This window comes from Clarias gariepinus, chromosome 2 (genome assembly GCF_024256425.1).
Source record: "Clarias gariepinus isolate MV-2021 ecotype Netherlands chromosome 2, CGAR_prim_01v2, whole genome shotgun sequence".
Classification (NCBI taxonomy): domain Eukaryota; kingdom Metazoa; phylum Chordata; class Actinopteri; order Siluriformes; family Clariidae; genus Clarias; species Clarias gariepinus.
The window spans coordinates 3,974,902-3,989,217 of NC_071101.1; the positions used below are offsets into that span (position 1 = coordinate 3,974,902).

At 41.8% G+C, this 14,316-nt stretch overlaps 1 long non-coding RNA gene across 1 annotated transcript; it reads right to left on the minus strand.

Annotated features, from left to right (window-relative positions):
• Nucleotides 1–12,124: 12,124 nt before the first annotated feature.
• On the minus strand, nucleotides 12,125–13,969 carry LOC128506513 (uncharacterized). Its single transcript, XR_008355714.1, has 3 exons — nucleotides 13,833–13,969; nucleotides 12,368–12,502; nucleotides 12,125–12,252 (listed from the first exon to the last, which is right to left on the minus strand). It is a non-coding gene; the product is annotated as an uncharacterized LOC128506513 (long non-coding RNA).
• Between the last annotated feature and the right edge of the window lie 347 nt (nucleotides 13,970–14,316).

The window sequence follows — 14,316 nt, forward strand, 5'->3', positions numbered from 1 at the left end:
GCAACTTTGGGGACCTCTCTTGCCCTGGGGGTCGAACTTATCCCCCTGTGCCGGGTATCTTCTGACACAGGCTGCAAACCTCTTCAAATGTGGTAAATCTGACGTCTCTACAAAATTCACTCTCTGCGCTATAATTCGTCAAAGTTGGTCTCAATGTTAAGTCAATGGGATTTTTAGAAAAAAACAAAACAAAAGAATAATAAAATAAAATAAAATCATCGCTTTTGATCATCTTGCTTTCCGTCCACACCAATCATGTCCACCTCTTTAAACAAATCTAAAGAGCTTGTTAAGCGACCTCGCAGACTAGACTTGGACAAAGAGAACCGGCAGACAGGGCTCACAAGACGCATCCCACTTCAACCAGCTGCTGGATCAGGCGTGACAGTAGGCAGGATATCCTGAGGTGAAGGAGATAAACAAGATGTCTTAAATGTTGTGTGATTCAAATTTCTGTGATTTTTCAAAGTTTTATATTAAGATAAGTAATGATATTAAACATATGTAAATCATCTATAAAGATTTATACAAGCAGGCAGGGCTCACCCGACGCAGGCGGGGGGCTCACCCGACGCAGGCGGGGGGCTCACCCGACGCAGGCGGGGGGGTCACCCGACGCAGGCGGGGGGGTTACCCGACGCAGGCGGGGGGCTCACTCGAAGCAGGCGGGGGGCTCACTCGAAGCAGGCGGGGGGCTCACTCGAAGCAGGCGGGGGCTCACTCGAAGCAGGCGGGGGCTCACTCGAAGCAGGCGGGGGCTCACACGAAGCAGGCAGGGTCACTCGAAGCAGGCAGGGGTCACTCGAAGCAGGCAGGGTCACTCGAAGCAGGCATGACAGTAGGCAGGATATCCTGAAATGGGGGAGATAAACAAGATGTCTAAAATGTTTTGTGATTTTTGAGAATCACTGTAAAACAGAATTTACGTTATAAATGTTTTACTGTCACGTTTTGTTTTACCTTATTGGTATCGCAGTACCCTTGAGCCCTCAGGCACTGCCATCTGCTCCTCTTGTTGTCAACAGGTCTTCTCAGGCGTTCTCACTTCAGTGTTGCTGAAACATTAAAAACAACAATTAGATTTTTTTTTTTTTCTAAAAATGCGGTAAAGCTATAAGGTATTTGATCATTGATTGAAATGAAGTGGTTAAACTTAGCTTAAGATTGTATCTTGAGGAATCTTCTCCTGTTCTAGCTGTTGTATCCGAATTCCTCCTGCAACTTTAAAAGGCAAACATTAATGACAGAAGATGGAATGCGTTTACTAGTCATTAAAAATGGCAGAACACAAATGTAAGAGTAAAGTTCTACTTTCAACATTTCAAAACCTATATTGCAGTGAAATATGTTTAAAAATCTTCCTAAATATACTTCAACAGTGTCCTAATGCTTCTCCCTTCATCTTAGTGTGTTTCTCACTAACTCTCTGCTCTCACTTCCTGCTTCCTCACTGAAGATGCTGCACTGTTCTTGTGCATCCTTTGTGGACCTGCTGCTCTCGCTCTCCCAAGTCGTCTTTGACATTAACGACAAAAGATAGAATGCATTTACTACAGTCAGTAAAGATTGCAGAACACAAATTTAAGGTTAAACTTTTACTTCTAACATTTCAAAACCTGTATTGAAATACAGACCTGCTGCTCTCGCTCTCCCTTAGTCTTCGCTAAACCTGCCACTGATCCTCACTGCTGCTGCTTTGCTCAACATCATTCAACTTTTGTACAAATTGCCTTGTAGCTGGCTATACTAGCCTCACTGTCATTACCAATTTACAAAGGAAATAAATAAAACTAACAAAACTAAATAAACCAAGCCACCGACTAAACACGCTGAACAAGTGAAACGTACAAATGAAAAGCATACTGGTCAATAGACACACCCTATATCAGACATATTGAAACTCGTCACACAGATTCCATTAATGATGTTACCAATTTCCAAAAAAAAAAAAAAATCAAACAAACAAAACAAACTAAGCCACCGACTTTACACGCTGAACATTGAAACTTGCAAATGAAAACCATACTCATTAATAGACACACCCTATATCAGACATATTAAAACTCGTCACACAGATTCCTAAAATTATGTGATATACAATTAACAATCAATTTTGACATTTAAACATCTCAATTAAAAAATAAAACAAAGAAAACTAAAACCAAGCCACCGACTTTACACGCTGAACAAGTGAAACATACAAATGAAAAGCATACTCATCAATAGACACGCCCTATATCAGACCTATTGAACTTGTCACATAAATTTCTTAAATAATGGTATATACAATTAATAATCAACTTGAACATTTAAACATCTCATTTAAAAAAAAAAAAAATCAAACAAACAAAACAAACCAAGCCACCGACCTTACACGCTGAACCACTGAACAAGTGAAACGTACAAATGAAAAGCCAAATCAATATACACGCCCTATATCACACATATTGAAACTCATCACACAGATTCCTAAAATTATGTTAGATACAATTATCATTTTTAACATTTAAACATCTTTTTTAAAAAATAAATCAAACAAACAAAACAAACCAAGCCACCGACTTTACACGCTGAACCAATGAAACATACAAATGAAAAGCATACTCATCAATAGACACACTGAAACTCGTCACATAGATTCCTATAGTTATGTTACCTATTTCCAAAAAAAAATAAAAAATAAAACAAACAAAACAAACCAAGCCACCGACTTTACACGCTGAACAAGTGAAACAAACAAATAAAAAGCATACTCATGAATACTCATGAATAGACACGCTATATCAGACATATTAAACTTGTCACACCGATTCCTAAAATTGTTATATACGATCAACAATCAATTTAAACATTTAAACATCTTATTTAAAAAATAAAACAAACAAAACAAACTAAGCCACCGACTTTACACGCTGAACCAATGAAACATACAAATGAAAAGCTTAATATCAATATACACGCCCTATATCAGACATATTGAAAACTTGTGAAACTCGTCACATAGATTCTTAAGATTATGTTATATACAATTAACAATAATTTAACATTTAAACATCTTGTTTAGATTGTAGCATTTGCCAAAAAAAAAAAAAAAAAATGAAACAAACAAAACTAAACAAACCAAGCCACCGACTTTACAAATGAACATATTATTTTAGTGGAGAACACAGTAAGTGGCATTGTGATAACTGTGATATGTGTTTATAACACCTGATTGGAGGCAGGCGTTTGGCTGCGATATGTACATGTGATCAATCAGTGTGTGTTTTTCAGTAGTTGCAGCAGTAATCAGTTGTGTATATCCACTTGACTGAAACAGTTCGTGGATGCTTTTTTTCCCTTTGCTCATAAGGTCCTCATTGAAGTCTCCACAAACAATGATTGGTTGGTGATTCATGAGGTCCAATGAGTCCAACAGACTTTGCAGTTGTGGTAAAAACCCACTGTGACTGTAATTTGGTGGCCTGTATACAGTTGCAATCAAAGCTCTGACTGGCGATTCAACTTTGACGACAACAAATTCAAGGTCAGTCACATTTTGCAGGTACTTTCGGGCCTCAGCCGTAAGATGTCTCCTGTAGTACGCTGCCACTCCGCCCCCATTTGCCGTAGCCATTTCTGTATGGTTCGTGTAAGAAAGGTGTCTGCTACGTGTGACCGAGTCGTATTCTTCCAGCTGGAACTGGGGAGCAAGAGAGGATCCAGACAAGTGTGTTTCGGTTATGCACAGTACATCAGCAAGTCTGAGTTCATGGTGGCATTTCATGTCCTCGATGTGCGACGGGAGGCCTTGTGCATTATGGTGGACAACAATCAATGTCTGGAACGTCGGAACTGCTGATTTCAAAAACTGCAATAGCGGGCTCGTATTTTCAAACGATGCGCGTCTCATGTTTTGGAGCGCGTCTGTGATCGCAGGATCAGCGTAGATTTTGTCCTCGCTAAATTCTGTGACGTACAGGCCCTTAAGCGACGTTGTGCGGCTAAGGGCGACGTAGGCCATTCCGGGCTCGAAGACGCGCTTCAAACTCACTACTGCCGAGTCCATCGTCATGCCTTGCACTTTGTGAGCTGTACATGCAAAGGCCAGTTTCATTGGAAATTGCCTACGAAGAAGTCCCTTTTTACTCGTGCTTTCCTCACACTTTTCAATGTACACTAGGTTGTCTGAGGATCCTCGTACCTTCTTGCGAAATCTCTGACCCGCATTTTCATTGTCCAATTCGAGTCCGATCAGTCTCACGGTCTTTGGTCCGTCCTGCGTGGCTGTCACGATGTTCGCGATTGTTCCGAATGTCCCGTTAACAAGTCCATCTTCTACGTCCAGATTCCTGATGATCATCACACGCGCTCCTGGTGCGGCTTGTATGTTGTCGGGTAAATCGGACTGTTTGCCTTTGATCGCCTTAGCCAAGTTGACCATTTCACCCGTTCGCGGATCCTTTCTGTAGTCCTCTGCCCGGATGTTGATGAAATCGGAATGAAGCGCTGTTATGGTTGCCGAATTGTGTTCGTTGACCTCTTTGTTTGTAGCATAGATATGTAGTGCATCAGGTGGACAGTCTTTGATTTCGTGGATAGCCCGTGCGAGCAAGGCTTTGTCATCGGCTCCAAGGGCGTCGGTCTTCCGCTTTACTCTTATCCTGTTGAGAAGTTCAGCGAAGCGAAGGTCGTCTTTCTGGCGCATGATTTCCGTCAGGTTGACCATGTGGAAATTGTCTCTCCAGAGATCAAGAACGTCGTCCTCGTAAACACAAAGCGGTTTTGCTTTTCCCAGGGGCGGCAGCTGGTAAAAGTCTCCTACTGCAAGGATGGACATCCCGCCAAAAGGTTTCTTGTTTCCCTTAACCTGTTGAAGTCTCCAGTGGACGTAGGCGAAAAGCTGTTTCGAAACCATAGATATCTCGTCGATGATCAGAATCTCTGCGTTTGAAAGCGAAGCTCTGACTTCATCCAGCGCGTTCCCTAGTCCCTGATACGGCGGTTTTAAAGACCTCGGCAGCTTCAGAAGAGAGTGCAACGTCTTCCCAGAGATGTTGAAAGCTGCGGTGCCAGTAAACGCAGCCAGCAGCACTGCAGGATGGGACATGTCGGCTTGGTCGCGGAATCTGGGGAGTTGGCGCAGAATCTTCGTTGCCTCCTGATAAATGCACCTGATCACATGCGATTTTCCACAGCCAGCTCCGCCAGAGACGAAATAAAAGAAAGGTTCAAGACTGTGATTCCACACGCGTTTGAAGCACCACTCGCGCACAGCGTAGAACATGGACGCCTGGGTTTCGTTGAGACTTTGGTACATCTTTCTGACCAAGTCAGGGCTCAGCTTCGGTATCACGATTGCCGGCGTGGTTCCGCTGCTCTCGCCACCGACTTGGTACTCGGGAACATTGTCCATCTCATTCTCGTCAGCGGCATCTGCGGATCTTCGTTGGGCGACGCACTCTAGACGCTCCGCTTCGACCTCTGGTGCAAAGGTGTTCCATGCGTTGATGAGTAGGCCGTGTTGTTGAATTTGTTCCAGCGCCTGATCGATTTTTTTCCCATGACCTTCGTATCGGCTTTTGTTGAACTCGACGATCTGCCGTACCGCGAAGCCGTGTTTCCGTCCGCTTTTGAAGAACTGCTCAGATGTCGGGCATTCTGCGGTTTTCAGGTCATTACTTGATCGGTGTGGGAAGTAGAGTTTCAGCAGCCTATTATAAAACTTCTCTGGCTGCTTCTTCTCCGAGAATCGAGGAAATCTAATAACTGCCGGTTTTCCCATGGTTCTTTTCTGAACATAACCCATGTCATTCAGGAGGGCGATGGCATTTTTGGATTCCGTTTGGTGGCCGTAAAGAATCCTGTACTCTGAAGCAAATTTAGCCAAACACATCGTTTCAAACTCGGGTGTTCTGGGCCTGTTTGCATATTTTTCGGGCAATCCGGACATCCACACATCTTCAGCATCCGGCACCATGCTCTGCAACCTGCTCATGGGGAGACTCATCTTCAGAGCATCATCTTCGGTCTGTATGAAGACGACGCTGCGTGAACACTTCTTTAGTGGCAGGCTGCATATCCGTGCCACCGATTCCTGGGCACTCACCTCTCTGTGTTTAGCATACGCTTGCATTATCTGCTTCATCTCATCTTTTTCATTGACACCGGACTTTTTGACCTCCTTGATGACTCCGTTGAGAAATTCTGTCATCTCGGATTCAGCCTTGGAGACATACGACATCATGTACGCTAGGCAACTGTAGTCATCAATCACATACTGAATGTCCATGTTCGCGTTCCAGGCCCTCAGCAGATCGGCGTTGTACGCATTGACCCAGCAGTCGTTGGGATGACGCTTCAAGAGGACCACGTTGCTGTTGGTTAAATTGAAGACGCACTTCAAGTATTCTTCACGAGTCAAATTGCATTTCTGGAGGAGCTCAGACAAGTCTTTGAAAGAGGCATTTGGGTCACAGAGCAAATCTCTCAGTGGCTGGAGTTTTTCTTTGGCCTCTCTCTGTTTTTTGGATAGAGCCCTTTTTCTGTCCTTTTCCTTTTGTTTTTTGTCTGTGCCCTTTTCATTTCCTTTGTCATGCTGCTCATCTTCGCCATCACCGTCGTCTAGGTCCGGAAGAGTGATCAGTGTGTGGTCTACAGGTAGTTTGGGGAACCCGAACCTACATGACACATTGCCTTTTTTACAGGATTTTGAGTGATTCCTGCTGTGGACTTGAACCTCAGACACAATTTTGTGAAGTTCCGGGTCGGCATTTTGGTCCGGCATCTCGCACGTGATATGCTTGTCGATAAATTCAAACACTGTGTCTTCGAGGTTGCCTCCTAATTCGGGTGCACCTTTCACCCAAACCAGTAAATGGATATGAGGGCTACCTCTAGCTTGAAACTCCACTCTGTAAAAGTAATCTTCCACTTCGCCAACGGGCTGTGCAGGCGACAGGATCAGATTCGTCATCAGGGCATCGACTCTCTTCTCGAACATGCGCATGACAGTGACAGGGTTGCTTCTGAGAATCTCACACTTCGAGTTCCAGTCAAGCTCAGAGAAATTCACTTGTTCACCTTGCTGAGTCTTTATGACTTCGACGATCTCAGGCCATCTCATTTCAGCAGCCGAAAATGTCAGGAAAAAGGTTGGCTTTCCTAACTGTCTGACCATAGCATGGAGATCTTTCAGCGCCTTCTCCCAATAGGCTGGAGTACCTCTCAGAGGTTTCATGAAGCGTGTCGCATCTTTGTTATGTATCAGTTTCTCCACTTCATCTTTATCCTGAAGCATTCTGTTCGAAATTGTGTGTCCATCCTTGGTGATCGCTTTACCTTTGCGCAATTGGATTGACATGCTGTTTGTAGCCATGTGCGTCTCGGTCACAAACTGGGCAAAGAATAAGTAGCTCTGGTCAGTCGCAAAGCGTGTATCTGCAGAGAACAGCCGTGAATTGAAGTACATGCTTGGGGACAGCTTAATTTGTCTGGCTTCATCCAGCGTGTTCTGTCCAGTTGGAAACTGCACAGGAAAGGCCATGGCTTCAAGTTTAGGAACACGGAAGAAGCAAACTGGTGCATTTCCTTGGGCGGGTGCGATGCTAAATATTCCTTCACCGTACGACAAAATTTCCTGTGCTATATCCGGTGGTTGCATACAGGTGTCCAGAGCAAGACCAGGTCGAAGATCCTCCTTTTCTTTCAATTGCTCTTCATTTGCATTCGACTGTTCAGGCTCAGGTTCATTTTCAAAAGTAGCTTCCTTATCAATTGTCACATCTTTGTATTCTGAATGTATTTCTTTCAGCTTGGATAATCCTGCTAACACATTCGTCATGTTCACTGTGTAGAAGTGCTGGTATCCTTTGTACCTGATGTGTCTTTTTAGTTTGACCTGCAGGAGCTGGGCTTCAATCCTGGGTCTTGGGAGACTGTTCACTGTGGTTTCAACGTCCGATGGTACACAAACAACAGCCCCATGTACGGCTCGTTGCTGCCCTTTCGGCAGTGCGATGATTTTGGCGAATGGAAGAATTTTAGCAATCAGTTGTCGTTCAAGTACATTTAGTTCACTCAGTTCATTTGGAATGGGTGCCAGTGCCAAGTTGTTTCCTACTGCGATGGATGACATCCTCCCTCTTTTTAGATGGCTGTCACAGGTGTGGCAAATCCACTCTTCCGTTCTTTGTTTTGGACAGGTACATGGAGCTGAGCATTCCCCGTCACAAACATGGACAAATTTTCCTGTCAAGCAAGCGGCAACAATGTGACTATTTCGAACGTATTTTGATCTATTGCAGTGTTTGACTTGATCAGGAAACAGAGTTCTGTGGCACACTGTACAGACATGGGTGGGCCCCAATCGAATTTTTGCACGAAAAGCTAATATGGCAGCTTGCAACACACTGTTCAATACAACCTGGGACTGTGCCTCAGCCTGTGGACTTTGCTGGCATTGTGTTATGAGCCGTCGGTATTTCATCTTTATTCTCTGTGCACAATGCAACCTATGTATGGAGAATAATGCAGTTGTAGCCATTTTGTCTTTCTTGTACTGCACACTGCGCTGTATAAGGCGCAGTCTGAATTGTGGGTCGTTGTGATACTTGACATAAATTGATTGTTTTTGTTTGTGCCGATAGTTTGGATCAGATGCATACCGTGTTCTTATGTTTGCTGTCTTTCTTTCTCTGACACCATCCTCTCTGTATTTCTAGTCCATGTATTTTTTCCATCTGCTTTGAAAGCTGGCATCCGTGTTGTACCGCTGGACCACATATCTTTTCTGTCTGCTTTGAAAGCCGGCATCCGTGTTGTACCTCTGGACCACATATTTTTTCTGTCTGCTTTGAAAGCCGGCATCCGTGTTGTACCGCTGGACCACATATTTTTTCTGTCTGCTTTGGAAGCCGGCATCCGTGTTGTACCGCTGGACCACATATTTTTTCTGTCTGCTTTGAAAATCAGAATCTGTAGTATATCTTCTGATGATGTAGTCTTTCTTTTTTGTTTTAAAATGATGATCAGTTTGGTATCTGTTCACATGGTGGGCTTTTATTTTTTCTTGAATATGAGGATTTGCATAATAATCTTTGGCTGATAACAGTTTTTGCTTGTGATAATGACAGTTTTTAGCATAATGAGTTTTCATAGCCCGTACTTTTTTCATCCGAAATTCAGGACAGTTGGCATAGCGTTGCTGTTCATGTCTTTTTTTGTTTGTCTTCTTTGCCACTTCATCAGATAAAGATTTGTCTTTAGGTTGTACATGCTGCCTCTGACTTGTTTTAGCTTGACAAACAGCTTTCCTACGTCGTCGTTTATTTAATTTGCACACATTTGCTGCTGTTTCGAGGGTTTTATCTGCGACTTTGTTTCTTTTACTATTAAGTTCAAGATTTTCTTGGTGTTCTTTCCTGATGCTGCTTGATGGTTCAACAGAACTTTTAAGCTGATTTTCACAAAGTTGATTTGCAGCCATTTTGTCTTGTGACGAGTCTAAAGTACTGTCTAACATCGTCATGTGAGTTTGGGCGGATTCAGGTTGATGTACTTGCACAGTGGTAGTTGTGATTTGTCGTTCATCAGTTTGTGGTGATGATGTAGCTGTAGCTCTTTGTGTTACTTGAATTGACTGTCCAGGATGTTGACTGTGAACGCTGACTCTCTGGAAAGAAACTGGCACAAACTCATAACTTGCATAACTGCCACGGTCTTGAAAAAGGTCATGCAGGTGGTTGATCAGGTCATGCAAATGAGTGAATGTGAACATTACTGCTGTTCCATTTGGCTGGGGTAAACCTGTTGCACCTCTTGAGTGTGAATCAAACAAGCCATACCTCCCTGATCTGTCACGGAAAACTGCAATGCACTCAGGTGAGACAAGGAGTAAGGCATAGTTCACATCTGTTGACAGGCAGTTGAGGCGACTAGCGAGAGGCAACCACCACTTTTGTTTTTCAGGACACTTTTCTGCTGCCTTCAGGTATCCATACCTTACATCTTCCATGTTCACACTGTAGGCTTTTGTGTCAGTGTGAACTTGTTTCGGCAGTTCCTCCATGGTCAGATAATCATGCTTATAACACCCCTCCTGCAGAAGATTTGCCTTGACCCAACAGTAGAGTGCATCTCCCTGTTCAAGCACCTTATCAAGCTGCGTTGTGTTGAGCTGGCATCCCTCACTGAGGTAGGCTAGGAATGTGAGGGCATTACATGTACACTGTTTATTTCTGGAGAATTCTGTGTACCTTTCATCACTCTGACAATGAGATGCACAGACACACACAGAGCGTTGAACTTTGTTGCTCTGTAGCACCTCCGTCCGTAGGTCCTCACTTGTGTTCTGGAGAGCCTGATCAAGGAATTGTAAAGTGGACACAAGCTATTCTTAAGCATTCAATAAAATGGGTTTCAGGGTTAAGCAATAAAATGTATTTCCCCTTGATACAATGATGTTAGAAATGTGACTGCATAAACAGTGAACTATAGGTGTAGAGGATGGAAATCAGTCAGGACAACTCATGAAACATCTGGTTCAATTCACAAAGAGTCACAGGTCAGCTGATCACAACCTGTACACTAGGAAAATCTACTAGATCTCTAAAGAGAAATTATCATGAAGTTGTGTTTTTCCCCCCACCTGCTGAATCCCAGTTAAACCTCTTCCCTACTTATTTTCATGTTTAGAGGCAAAGTCCACAATGTAGGCAACAGAAAATATTTTTCCTTGTTTTTGTCTGTTCATGTTCCACTAAACTGATTTAAACTGGGAACCTTCATGAGAATTTAAATTTAAAATACACACTTTATTTTAGTTTATCTACTAATATTATTTTATCAGTACATGAATATAGCACAAGAAAGAAGTTTGTGAAAAGTGAAATTAAATTACTTACATATAAGTAATGAAAAAAAATGTCAAAACGCTTTATTACGTTTAAGTGTGCACGTACCTGTTGGACGGGAGAGTCTGAAAATGATCCCACAGTCATCTGGAAATCGCTTCGCTGTGGAGATGTCCGCATTTTAGGAATCTGAGGAAAGAAATGTATACTCAACTTACATGTTTAATGTAAATTTTAGTAAATTCAGTACGAGTTAACCAAAGAACTTAAAGTGAAAGACTACATATCAACCCCGGTTATAATACAGCAAATGTCACATGCATACCCATTCCTTATAGACATATGAGTGGGAATACCTTTTGAGGTGGAGAAGTTGATAGTTTGTGGAAATCATCAGCTGCCCCGACTGGTTTGGCTGGTGGAGGGGAGTCTGAAATCTGATAACACGTGGTGTTCAGTTAATTAAAATGATAAAATATCCTATCACATTGGAAACTGAGTGAAACAATTTAAAGAAAACATGGAACAGTAGTGGTAACTGAACTTTAAAAAGAATCTCTGCTGTTTGCATAATGCTGACATGTAACCATGAATCTGTCTTTAACATTTAAGTGAAATGTAATTCTTCGCTGTGTAGCTTTAATGGTGAAATAATTTTTTTATATTTACCTTTCCACGTTGAGAACATGAGGAGGTCGGCCTATTCTTCTTTCCCCGGGACAGCCTGGTTGGTGGTGTCCGCTAACACAAGAGACAATGTCTTAACATTGCATGCACTTAAGTGATATGACACATTCGTTTTAAAATGCCCTGCATGGCATACAGTGTCATGCCAGCTGTGTGTCATTACACCACAGCAATATTCAACTGTATGAACAGGTGCTCTAAATATGCACTGACTGTGCTCACTACCATGTCAAGATTACCTGTTCAGATGGAAAATCACTGGCAACCTCATCCTGGTTGTGAACAGTGGGCGGTGGCACTGCTGGATCTACTAGGTCAAGTGGTCTCCAGCGTTTTTTTTGGGCCTGGGATCTTTTATTTTTCCTCGGCATCTGGTAGAATACAAGCATAAAAATGTTCAGTTTTGCCATCAGACATGGGTTTAGAAAAACAAATTCTCATTGTAGAACTATAAAGATTTAGCAACAATCTTTTATCAACAAGACAAATGACAAAAATGACAACTTAATGATGTTAAATTTTCACTATAGGATTATCATGCTGAAAGAATTTAAAATAAGGCATACTACTACTACTACTACTACTACCACTATTATGATAACGCTACTTACCTCCAGCAGCAGTTAAAAATATGAACTAATGGTACTCACCTCAGTAATGGATCCTACTCACCTCAGTCACTTATCCTACTCACCTCAGTCAGCAGTTAAATATATTAACTAATCACCTCGGTCTGCAGTTAAAAATATGAGCAAATAATGTAAACAAATAATACTACAACTAATAATAATAATAATAACGCTATTCATCTCAGGTAGCAGTTAAAAATAGTAACAAATTCTATTCACCTCAGTCAGCAGTTAGAAATATGGACGAATCACCTCAGTCTGCAGCTAAAATGATGAACCTCAGGAAAATTCCGGAAAGCGTAGTGGGTTGTGTAACAAGGTTTTCTGAGCCAATCAGAAGCGCAAATCTCCTCTCTGTGTAAGAGTTATTTTGCCTGTCAGTTAACTATATTCTGAATAAACTACAAGCATAATTTTTACAAATTACAAACATAATTTTTGTCTTTAAAATATTTTCTTGTAGCACTTTCCTTAGTAACATAACTGACTGAAAGAGGGAATCATGCAACTCATTGTGCAGTTCTTTGTCTTCTAGGGCTGCAACTAACGATTATTTTATTAATTGTTAAAAATATGAACAAATCACCGCAGTCAGCGGTTAAAAATATAAACAAAATAGGAACAAATCACCTCAGTCAGCAGTTAAAAATATGAACAAAACATGAACAAATCACCTCAGTCAGCAGTTAAAAATATGATCAAAATATGAACAAATCACCTCAGTCAGCAGTTAAAAATATGATCAAAATATGAACAAATCACCTCAGTCAGCAGTTAAAAATATGATCAAAATATGAACAAATCACCTCAGTCAGCAGTTAAAAATATGATCAAAATATGAACAAATCACCTCAGTCAGCAGTTACTTCATTTTTTTTTAGTTCTTAGTTTATTTTATTGTCTCATGCTATTTGTAATTTGTAAACCATTAACCTATGAATTTATGTTCTAATACAATATTTGATCGCGATTATGTTGAGGGGTACAATCCATGGGAGGGGTGAATTTTAGGGCATAACAGTGTCTGTGTGTGTGTGGCACGGTCTCCAATGACGCGCGCGCACACATACAGACAGACACACACACAAACACAGAGCAGGCTAAGCCGTGAGCAGAGCAAGAGAATGGATTTTTACCGTGTGTAATGAGACACGCTGTACAGGCGCGCTGTACACACACAAAATAAAATGTTTTACACACACGCGTGGTCACAGTGTTATAGTTAACAGTACACGCGTGCACGGCTGTTAATTACACCAGTAAGAGACGAGCAGCATCCTCCGCCATGTTTCTTTCCTCTACCTCCGCTAGTAATGTTTTTTTTTTTTTTTTGCTAAACCATGTCGGCGCCGAACTATGCTAGCATTAGTGCACGAGACCGCGTGCGTTTACTCTGCTCCGCTCCGCGCTTAACTAAAGTTTTTTTTTTTTTTTTAATAACCAAATGCCTCCGCGTCGCGCGACACAACGAATCGATTATGAAATTCGTTGGCAACTATTTTAGTAATCGATTTTTATCGATTCGCTCTTGCAGCCCTATCTATAACAAGGAAACTCTTATTCCTGCAATAACACCGTTTTTCACACAATACAGGTCTAATATATAGCCTTGTACACAAACATTTAATTTCTAAAATTTAGTTTTTACACACAGCAGTTAAAAATATGAACCGATGCCGCTTACCTCAAGAAGATTCTGGCAATCAGGGGCTGTCTCAGGGGCGGTGTTACGATAATGGTCAGCCAATCAGAGGGGCAAGTGGCGGCCGTCTCCGGGCAGTGTCACAACGGTGCTCACCCAATCAGAAGCACAAACTTCAGTTCAAAGATTAACCTACAGTCATGCAGCCTTCCTTTTTTTTTCTATATATACATACGTGAGAAGGGTAGTCTTCGTACACAATCACATTTAATACATCCTTTCATAATTTCTTTTGATTGTGTAAAGCTGCTTTTCAACAATGACAAAACTCTCTAAACCTTTCAATTCAATTAAATTTTATTTGTATGGTACAAATAAAATAGAATTGAAATGAATTGAAAGGTTTAGAGAGTTTTGCACAGTCATGCAAAATGGTTGTTAGGGTACTATGTTTTGTAGCTAGGGAGTAGCTTGGCACCGGTTATTGAAGAAATCAAAGGCTATCTGAACATTTTGATTCATACAC